The sequence below is a fragment of the Myxine glutinosa genome, unplaced genomic scaffold (assembly GCF_964187855.1).
Source record: "Myxine glutinosa unplaced genomic scaffold, kmMyxGlut1.1 SCAFFOLD_3978, whole genome shotgun sequence".
NCBI lineage: Eukaryota > Metazoa > Chordata > Myxini > Myxiniformes > Myxinidae > Myxine > Myxine glutinosa.
Genome location: NW_027620070.1, coordinates 1 through 9,648, shown reverse-complemented (window position 1 = coordinate 9,648; position 9,648 = coordinate 1). Strand labels below are relative to the sequence as shown.

The window sequence follows — 9,648 nt, the reverse complement described above, 5'->3', positions numbered from 1 at the left end:
CAATTCTCTGGTTTTCTTTCTTTTCTCCACGCTCATTGCGGTACACACAGTGACACAAAACAGCAGAATGACTCCTTTCTCTATTCAAACTGGTTGAATGAGTGATTTTTATATTGTAGGCACCTGCAACTCACCATAAGTGAGTTCAATTCCAAAGTAAAGAAGAATCACCTGCTTGAAATCAAATTATTTCTAACAGCTTCTTCAAGGTGCCAATAATATTGTCCAGGCCATTTTAGGATTTCTGTGTGGAATAAGCTAATATTTTGGACTTTTTCAGCTTTTTTTGCTTTGTTCCACTGTAAACCAAAGAAATATATATGTTGATACAAAAAGATTTTTTTATTTCAACAATTTTCTGGAAGAAATGGTGAATTATTTGAAAAAAGTGCAAGGGTGCCAATATTTGTGGCCATGACTGTATGTATGTATGTATGTATGTATATATATATAATGTGGCCCAGAAAGAGTACAGGCAGGAAAGGGAAGGATCCTATTGTACAGGAAGTGGGTTATATGTGGAGCATATTTTAGGGTGTGAGGCCAAGAATTCTGTCATATTTACATCTTCAATAAATACAACGTTGATGGTGCCTCGTGGTGCAATAAAGTATGTAAAAAGTAGAAATTGTTAAAGAAACATCTTTATTCTTTTATTTACAAACTGTTTTCAATGCTGTAATTAGGTTATCCCCTCTCCCCCCAAACAAATGTTACGAGTTAAACCTGGAACAAATGATAGACTACCCTTTTAAAGTGTGACGTAACATCACAAAGTGCATGACGTCACCCCTGTTATGTCACCCACCGTTTAATGCATCATTTAGGTGGAAAAGCATGAGCAATTGAGGGTTAGGCAGAAGGAAACAAAATAAGATTTACCTTCAGGCTCCCACTCTCAAGTTTAGTTTAAAATTGTCCATTACACATTTCCAAGATATGGAATCACTCTCAACAAGTGCACCGGCTATCACAGTCCATTAGCCATTACTTTAAACTGAAAACAAACAATTCATGGCTTACATGAACTATTACTAATGAAATGATCATCAAGTTATAATATTTGCTTTTTATCATCGGCAAAAGATTATCTGAAAAAACAACAGGCAAAATTAGGTTTGGGGACGTGGAAAACAGACCGAAAAGAGTTTTCCAAGTTCATTTCGGTGTCTGTTTCTCATGTTAGTAACATTCTCCATGTGCAAAGTAGCCTTTGTGTGAACAGTGTAAAACCAAAAGGAAGTTTTGAGTAAATTTCAGTTTGGCAACAACTATCGTACAAAACGTCCCCACGCACCCACCTTGGAGGGAGGGGGCGGAGCAAATGGCCAGATCTAAGTGGGCGTGGCTTAGAAATATTAATGATATAAAAATGATAATTTTTTTCCCCGAAATTCGACTGCCACAGATTATAGGCGAAAATGTTATTATTTAATTATCATTAAAACGTGGTCGATGTTTAGTTCTGGATGAAGAGTTTTAAACACAAACAACACCAAAAAACCCTCAAGCCGACTGAAATGTGCAAACCAATACAAGACGAGCGTTAAAAGCATCTCTTCGACTGAATCGTTTAAAATACTAAAAATGAGTTGCCTTCAAGTAACCATCTGACCAATCACAAACAGCGAAAGCAAACGTCATCACGTCACTACCGACAGCGGTTAATAAACACCAATGGCATCCGCGTGCCCCTCTACGTCATGGTCACGCGCGTGCCCCTCTACGTACGTCATGGTCACGCGCGTGACATGTTGTCGAAAAACCTTGCGTGGATGGTTTTTTAATTGCAAAAACCGGCAAAGTGCTGACATTCACCCTTTTACAAGCATGATCTGAAAAACAATGGGACGTGAAAAAGGATAACGCAGGGGGGAAAAAAACCCAAACCCTTACATTGAGGTGACTACGCAAGTCGGTCAACTGAGCTGTCAATCATTTAGTTTCCATTGGAGGATGCAATCACCTGCTATTAATATTGTCCTTTTACCAGCAGATGCAAAGAACCCCAATAGCTCACGGACGCCAGATGGTTGGACGACTAAATTGGCGCCGATGTCAGATTTTTACCTTTCGCCCGGCATTTTAAATGAAAACACACAACCAGCACCGCAGCTTCCCGTCGTGTGGTTTCGGTTACAGCCGCAATCCCGTCAAGTTCCACTGTGGTTGCGGGACACACCGACTGCCTCAGAGTGACCGCTCCGGAAACATGCAAATACAAAAACTATAGGTGAGGAGAATGGATGGAAACAAACAAGAAGGAAAAATAGGCACTTCCCAAACAATTAGGGGGAGGGGCAGAATGAAGGGGGGAAAAAAAACAAGGAAAAATGGAATTAAAAAAAAAAAAACAAGGAAGAAAAAATAAGTGAGGATGGAAAAAAAAAACAAGGAAGAAAAAATAAGTGAGGATGGGAAAAAAGAAAAAACAGACCTTTAAATATAAGGTCTATCCTCATGTCTCATTTGACCATTAGCATCATCTTCTACAGGTAATACAGTAAAACCTGCACGTTGTGGCCACTGGATTCTTTTTTTTAGAGCAATAGTCTTGGATGCATAAAGCAGCATCATAGAATATGAAATAACCTCCATGATGTGTGGCCACATTTAACAGGCTTCACTGCATTAATCCTTTACACTATATGAGACGACAGTACCTATGGCTATGTTTCTTGCTTTCTACAGGCGGACAAGCGAAACTTTCAGCGCGTCGCATCACAAAACCTCCAAACGTGCACCACTACAAGCAAAGCCAAAAGGTTTTTTTGTACATTCTGTATAATCCTGCGCCGTTATAAATCAATCCGAACAGGTGTTGCACTCTTACCTGAAATCGAACAAAACAGCAGTTTTGCTAATTCCAGTTTCAGGTCAGTCGGTCGTTGTACGGTTTCTTACAAAACTGGGAGAACGCTGTTAAATCCATTGAACGCATGTGAACCACCTCGTTAACCCTTATGTTGAGCAGCATTTTCGTGCAGTGTTCTAGTTCAATGACGGTATCGGTGCGAGCAGCGGCTTTCTGGATTTTTCTAAATTGAAGCGGCTGATTTTTTTTTTTTTCCAAAAGCTGAGTGACATCCTTTTGCTCTCAAATAAACTGGATACGGTTTCTTACAAAACTAGGAGAACGTTGTTAAATCCATTGAACGCATATGTACCACCTCATTAACCCTTGTGTTGAGCAGCATTTTCGTGCAGTGTTCTGGTTCCATGACGGTATGGGTGCGAGCAGCGGTTTTCTGGATTTTTCTCAATTGAAGCGGTTGATTATTATTATTTTTTTTCAAAAGCTGAGTGACGTCCTTTTGCTCTCAAATTGCAAAATTAATTTCCCATGTATGACCACAACAGTATATACCTTCAAATGCTCAGCTCAGAATGCTCCTCATGGAAACAGTAAACGGAGAGATAAAATAAAGATATTAATTAAAAAAAATTGTTGAAAAGAAATCCCCCCAAAAATACAACTGCTTTGCCTAATTCTATAAAAATTATGACGTCTGCACTAGTTGAAATCCCAGGTACATAAGCATGACCACACGCACACACACTCACACACACACACACCATCCCAAGCTTCCAAAAGCGCAGTCCTCCCTGACCCATTCCTCATGGGCTGGGCGTCTCCACTGGTCCTGTAGTTGAAAAAGAGTAACGATGACCAAGCCAGGAATGAAGCCTGACTTAGGCCATAACACCCTGCTATCAGGCAGAATGCCTGTGGCATCAAAAATAAAACGTGATTCAACATCAGAACATGGCAGAGAAGCTCGAGACAGGTTTCTCGAGCAGAAGGCCGGACCACCTTGCAAATGACTGTGCGACGCAGCATGGCGGAAAACAGCGAGTTCAGTGCACGTGTGCTCCTCGTGCAAATCCATGATGTCCGCCTGAAGTTGACACGTCGTGACACGACATCCAACTCCTCTCCAAGGAATCGGATGAGAGTCGGGTGAGGTTAGGAGAGAGGCGATCGAGTTGTTGGCAGAGAGAAAGAGGGTTAAGTACAGCAGCAAGCTGCCAGCCAGTTTCAACGTCAACCGACGTTTGGGACGTGGGGATGATGGGGACGAGGAGCGCGTGGGTTCATCGGTCGGCTGTTGCAGATGGAGAATGGCGGTTATGTTGGGTTCGGCAAGATAACATCTGGACCCACCAGGACTGTGAAGGGAAACAGTAGAAGTTTAGGATATTAATGCCAACAAGCAAAACAAAACATCCGACAAATTGAATCCATAGCTATGTCACAAGAGTCTGAAAATTTCATCGCAATATACATTAAGAATACATAACTAAGTGCTTAAAGGAAAAGAGGAAAAACATACATTTCTTTTATTGAACAACCAAGTTGAAACACAATAAAATCCAGTTGAACAAATATAACAATGCAATTATTATTATAAATCAGTGTAATCACATCAAAGTAAACATGACATATACAAACCCTTCACTGTTTTGGTACCGGAAACAGGAACCACTTGCCACACCGACTAATGCCGCATGGATCTGGACCAGGCTGTGTCTGCCACACCATCCTATTTGGGGTCCAGTTCATCAAGGGAAGGGGCACAAATCTGTGGATATGTGTTTCTGGCTACTGGTTCTTACCATCAGCAGAGCTGGCCTGTACAGATCGAGAATGTAATAATGTTATTGGGCCTATTATACATCCTACGCTGCAAGGTTATGGGGCTATGGTGAGCGGTAGTATCTGTTTCTTGTAGCCTCTGCCAAGGAAGGGTTACCATTGGCTCCCACGACTTACCCTTAGTCAGCGATCCAATGATGGCCATTTTTTTTTTTTGGGGGACCACCATATGACCTTCAACATTTAGGGATGGAGTGTAAATTAAGAAAATGTGTCCCCATCTCCAATACATCCATGGAACGAAAAAAGTAGGTCATGGACCCGAATCAAATATCAGGTGCACAACGTCGGTGCAGATCCACTATTATGATGCAAGAACATCTTGGAAGGCCAAGCAGTCTGAGATTTAGCAATGGCAACATTGAGCGATGACAGAAAATGCATTATTTTTTCAGACCACCATTTGACTTTGACCTTTAACTCGGAGTGGTATGATGTAAATGAAGAATACATGTGCTTTACTCTCGGCTATCTGCAGAGGGCAATTCTGTTCTGATGAGACAGAACTCAGTCAAAGTTTGGTTAAAATATTAAAATGTATATATTTGGGTCATGACCTTAAAGGTCAAGGTCAAAAATGATGTCAACCCCGCATACTTTTTATTCCCATTATTGATGCTAAAGTTCATTCCGAAAGTCCCAGCCATCTCCAACATACAGCTCGGCCATTGTCAGAAAAAATGGAGAAAACCCTAAATGGTGGATTAGTACTCTGAAGACCTTTAAATATAAGACCTAAGTAAGATCTTGACCCTTAATTCATAGGGGTATGATGTAAATTAAGTGTAAATGTGGCTTGCTCTAGGCTATCTAAAGAGGGCAATTTCGTTCTGATTGGACAAACCTTAGTCGAGTTATGGTGAAAATGTTAAAATGTCTATAATTAGGTCATGGCCTTAAAAATTAGGACAAGGTCAAAATATTTTACGTCAATCCCACATACTTTGCATTCACATTATTGATGCAAAATTTCACTCCGAAATCCCAGCCGTCTCCGAGATACAGCTCGGAAATTTGGAGTGCTGGGAGTGCAGCAATAATTTTTTCCCCTAAGTGGTGGTTTTCTAAAAAAAAAAAAAATTCTAAACTTTTATTTTGAAGTACCCCGAGAGGTCTAAGAAACTCTGTGTAGCATTAAAATTGGGGGCGCCAATTGTAGAAACAATCCTTACAACAGCAATAAGCTTTCCTCACTCCTATAGGGGGAGGCTTAACAGTTGGTGCAAAAAAGGAAACGATAGAAAAAACGGCATTAGCTGGACAACAGCAAAAAAAAAAAAAAAAAAAAATGGTGGGCAAGGTGGGGGCTTTTTCCTTGCCCTGATGGGTATCCTAGTGCAAGCCGGACTGTGCTTATCATGCCCGGGTGTCCTAGTGCAAGCCGGACTGTGCTTAAGTCATGCCCGGGTGTCCTAGTGCAAGCCGGACTGTGCTTAAGTCATGCCCGGGTGTCCTAGTGCAAGGCGGACTGTGCTTAAGTCATGCCCGGGTGTCCTAGTGCAAGCCGGACTGTGCTTAAGTCATGCCCGGGTGTCCTAGTGCAAGGTGGACTGTGCTTAAGTCATGCCCGGGTGTCCTAGTGCAAGGCGGACTGTGCTTAAGTCATGCCCGGGTGTCCTAGTGCAAGGCGGACTGTGCTTAAGTCATGCCCGGGGTATCCTAGTGCAAGGCGGACTGTGCTTAAGTCATGCCCGGGGTGTCCTAGTGCAAGGCGGACTGTGCTTAAGTCATGCCCGAGTGTCCTAGTGCAAGGCGGACTGTGCTTAAGTCATGCCCGGGTGTCCTAGTGCAAGGCGGACTGTGCTTAAGTCATGCCCGGGTGTCCTAGTGCAAGCCGGACTGTGCTTAAGTCATGCCCGGGGTATCCTAGTGCAAGGCGGACTGTGCTTAAGTCATGCCCGGGGTGTCCTAGTGCAAGGCGGACTGTGCTTAAGTCATGCCCGAGTGTCCTAGTGCAAGGCGGACTGTGCTTAAGTCATGCCCGGGTGTCCTAGTGCAAGGCGGACTGTGCTTAAGTCATGCCCGGGTGTCCTAGTGCAAGGCGGACTGTGCTTAAGTCATGCCCGGGTGTCCTAGTGCAAGGCGGACTGTGCTTAAGTCATGCCCGGGGTGTCCTAGTGCAAGGCGGACTATAATGTCATGCTCTGAGCGGCTTCCTGCATCAGCCTCTCGCCATTATCTTGGTTGGTCAGCTACAGTGCTTTGTGCCACCGATACTTCAATAATTCTACTGCGTTTTTGCCTTCATTGTTTACCCTCTCCCTCGTCTCAGATGCGTAGCCAAGGTGGGAGGTGGCTCTCCTGAGGATCTTTGCGTTGTATTGGGTGTGCCAGGGAAATATCCACCTGGATGCATGACCGATTAATAGAGTCATAAATGAAGAGGAGGAGGATGCACAAACATAGGAATATGATTCACGTTGCATTTCAATATCCCCAACAAAGTTATTGGCGTAGGTTTATGTTGGCCGGTTGTGTTGGGGTGATGCATTTAATGGGAAATACACTGCACATTCACTGCATTGCTTCCGATTGTGAAAAGTAGATAAAACTACCAAGATTCTCCATGTGAACAGGCAAATATTGCACATGAACCTGATCCAAATTCAAAAAGCGATGACGCTACACGTGTGAAGACAATCTAGCAAAACGGTCAGACTCATAACAGACCCCAGAGGCCTTTGTGGCTGGAATAAATTCTCTTTTGAGGATGAAATTGTGCTTCTCACAGCACGCTCAGTGAGAGAATGCTCGAATTCAAGCAGCGAGGTCTGCGTAAATGCAGCATTTGCTTCCCAAATGCAGCATTCATGTCCCAATGAAGCACATGCTGGTTTAGTACAAAGGAAATGCCAATGAGTCTGTTGTTTGTCACTAATAATGTAACTGCTCAACCGCCTACTCCCTACACCTGCTCCATTGTGCTTAACGGATAGTCCGGTTATTTAGCGACGAGCTTACCATCCTTCTCACCTCATGCGGCACCCCCTCCGTGTGTGCCGTAGGCCTCGGCACGGTATGCTGTGAAAGGCAGTGGAGGGCGCATAGGGGTGGCTTGGCCCAAAACACGGACGCCACCGGGGCAGCCCTGGGGTGGCATCGTTTCCCGCAGGCGCCGCGCCTCGGCCCGTGACTTGTAACAGAACTCCACCAATGCAACTAGCATGGCTAGGCCCAGCCCCCCGACCAGAATGTAAAAAACCCCAGCAACATTACTGAGGCTCAGGGCACTCGTCTTGTCCTGTTGGAGGTGAATGGGTAAAAGTCATTTCGTGCGATTTAACTACCGGTATTTAGCTTCATTTCCATCAGTGCGGAAGCTGATGACTTCACTGACCTACCCTACAAAAAGCACCATCGCTTCTGGTTACACATAGGTTCCATAGCACTCCCCGATTGTAAACCCGACATTAATACACCAAAATGCTTCCCAAAACATTATCATTATCTCATTTTGACTCCAAATTACGTCTCCATTTATGGTGGTTCAGTTTAGGCCTCTGGAGTGGGCTCCATTTGGCTAGAGAGTCTTTCCTTTTGGAAAGGCTGTGGAATTTTGCAACTGCGAATGCACCGCAAACAGAAAATGTGGCCTGTATTCCAAACACGATACCTTCAACATGCTATCAGAACCACATGCCTAGGTTTACACAATGATTAGGCCATATATGCAAATGTGTTCGCACTTCCTGTAGTTATTACAAACCCACATTGCAGTAGAAATTATTATGCTGAACAAAAAACAGTTTATCAACCCTCGATAAACCTCCATGTTCATGCGGTGACGAATCTGCATCAAAAAAATAAAGAGTTGCCATTTTGTGCAAAATTATGTAATTTACAATCTGATTATTATCGTGATCCCATTTTTTTTTAAAGCCTGCCTGAAGGCCTGAACTTCTGATTCACAATTGCGCGCCACATGGAAAAAAGAACAATCATACCACTCTGAATATAAACCATGACTCTTGATGATGACATTGCAAGGTAGCCAATCCAGACAGGTGTCATAAATAGACTCCAATAATTGGAAACAGGTTTGATCACCTGACTACCCACAGTGACTGGGTAAAGAGTGAGTGAGGAACAGGCTCTGTGGTCCTTGGCTATGTTGAGCAGATTTGCAGTGGGTTACAGCACTAGACCCGAGTGCAAGAGGAGCGAAAACATGTGCTCCTCAAATAGATGTTTCAGCCTCAGTGCTGCTGATCGACGGTGATTGTGAGTGTGGGAAAGAGGTGAGATTTCCCCCAAAGACAACAACCCTGAAGTGGAAAATGCGAGATCAGTCTTTTCAGCATTGGAAAAGGCAAGACATGTGTTTCTGCTTTCAGGGTCAAACTCAGTCTCATAAAGAAAGACAAACTCAGCCCAAAATCCAGAGGTTACAGGGAAACCTACATGTACTGTTGGACACCACATAACATGTGGAGTTCCAGGAAGTGAAGGTGAAGCAGGGTGCCTCATTTGTGTAGCCCAACCTGTCATCGGTATCATTTTCTTTTACATTAAAATGGATTCACCAATCGATAGGAAGACGAACCAGAAAGGAGAACGACTCAATCAAGTCGAATTCACCAAAACAGAAAGACCTCCACAAGGCATTATCACAGACCATTGCCCAAAAGGGGAACTGTGAAATGATTACCTGGATTTGCACAAGCTTATAACACCAGGAGGGGGGGGGGAAAGAAAGAGAGGGGAGAGAGAGAGAGAGAGAAAGAGAAAGAGAAAGATAAAGAGAAAGAGAAAGAGAAAGAGAAAGAGAAAGAGAGAGAGAGGAGAGAGAGAGGAGAGAGAGAGAGAGAGAGAGAATAGAGAGAGAGAGAATAGAGAGATAGAGAGAGAGAGAGAATAGAGAGAGAGAGAGAATAGAGAGAGAGAGAGAGAGAGGGGATAGAGAGAGAGGGGATAGAGAGAGAGAGAGAGAGAGAATAGAGAGAGAGAGAGAATAGAGAGAGAGAGAATAGAGAGAGAGAGAGAGAATAGAG

At 43.5% G+C, this 9,648-nt stretch overlaps 1 long non-coding RNA gene across 2 annotated transcripts; it reads right to left on the bottom strand.

Moving 5' to 3' along the window:
- Positions 1-626: 626 nt before the first annotated feature.
- LOC144889455 (uncharacterized) lies at positions 627-9,309 on the bottom strand. 2 transcript variants are annotated; one of them, XR_013621751.1, is made up of 2 exons: positions 7,631-9,309; positions 627-4,170 (listed from the first exon to the last, which is right to left on the bottom strand). It is a non-coding gene; the product is annotated as an uncharacterized LOC144889455 (long non-coding RNA). The 2 variants fall into 2 exon arrangements; XR_013621752.1 differs by having other exon boundaries at positions 7,619-7,761.
- Positions 9,310-9,648: the final 339 nt, after the last annotated feature.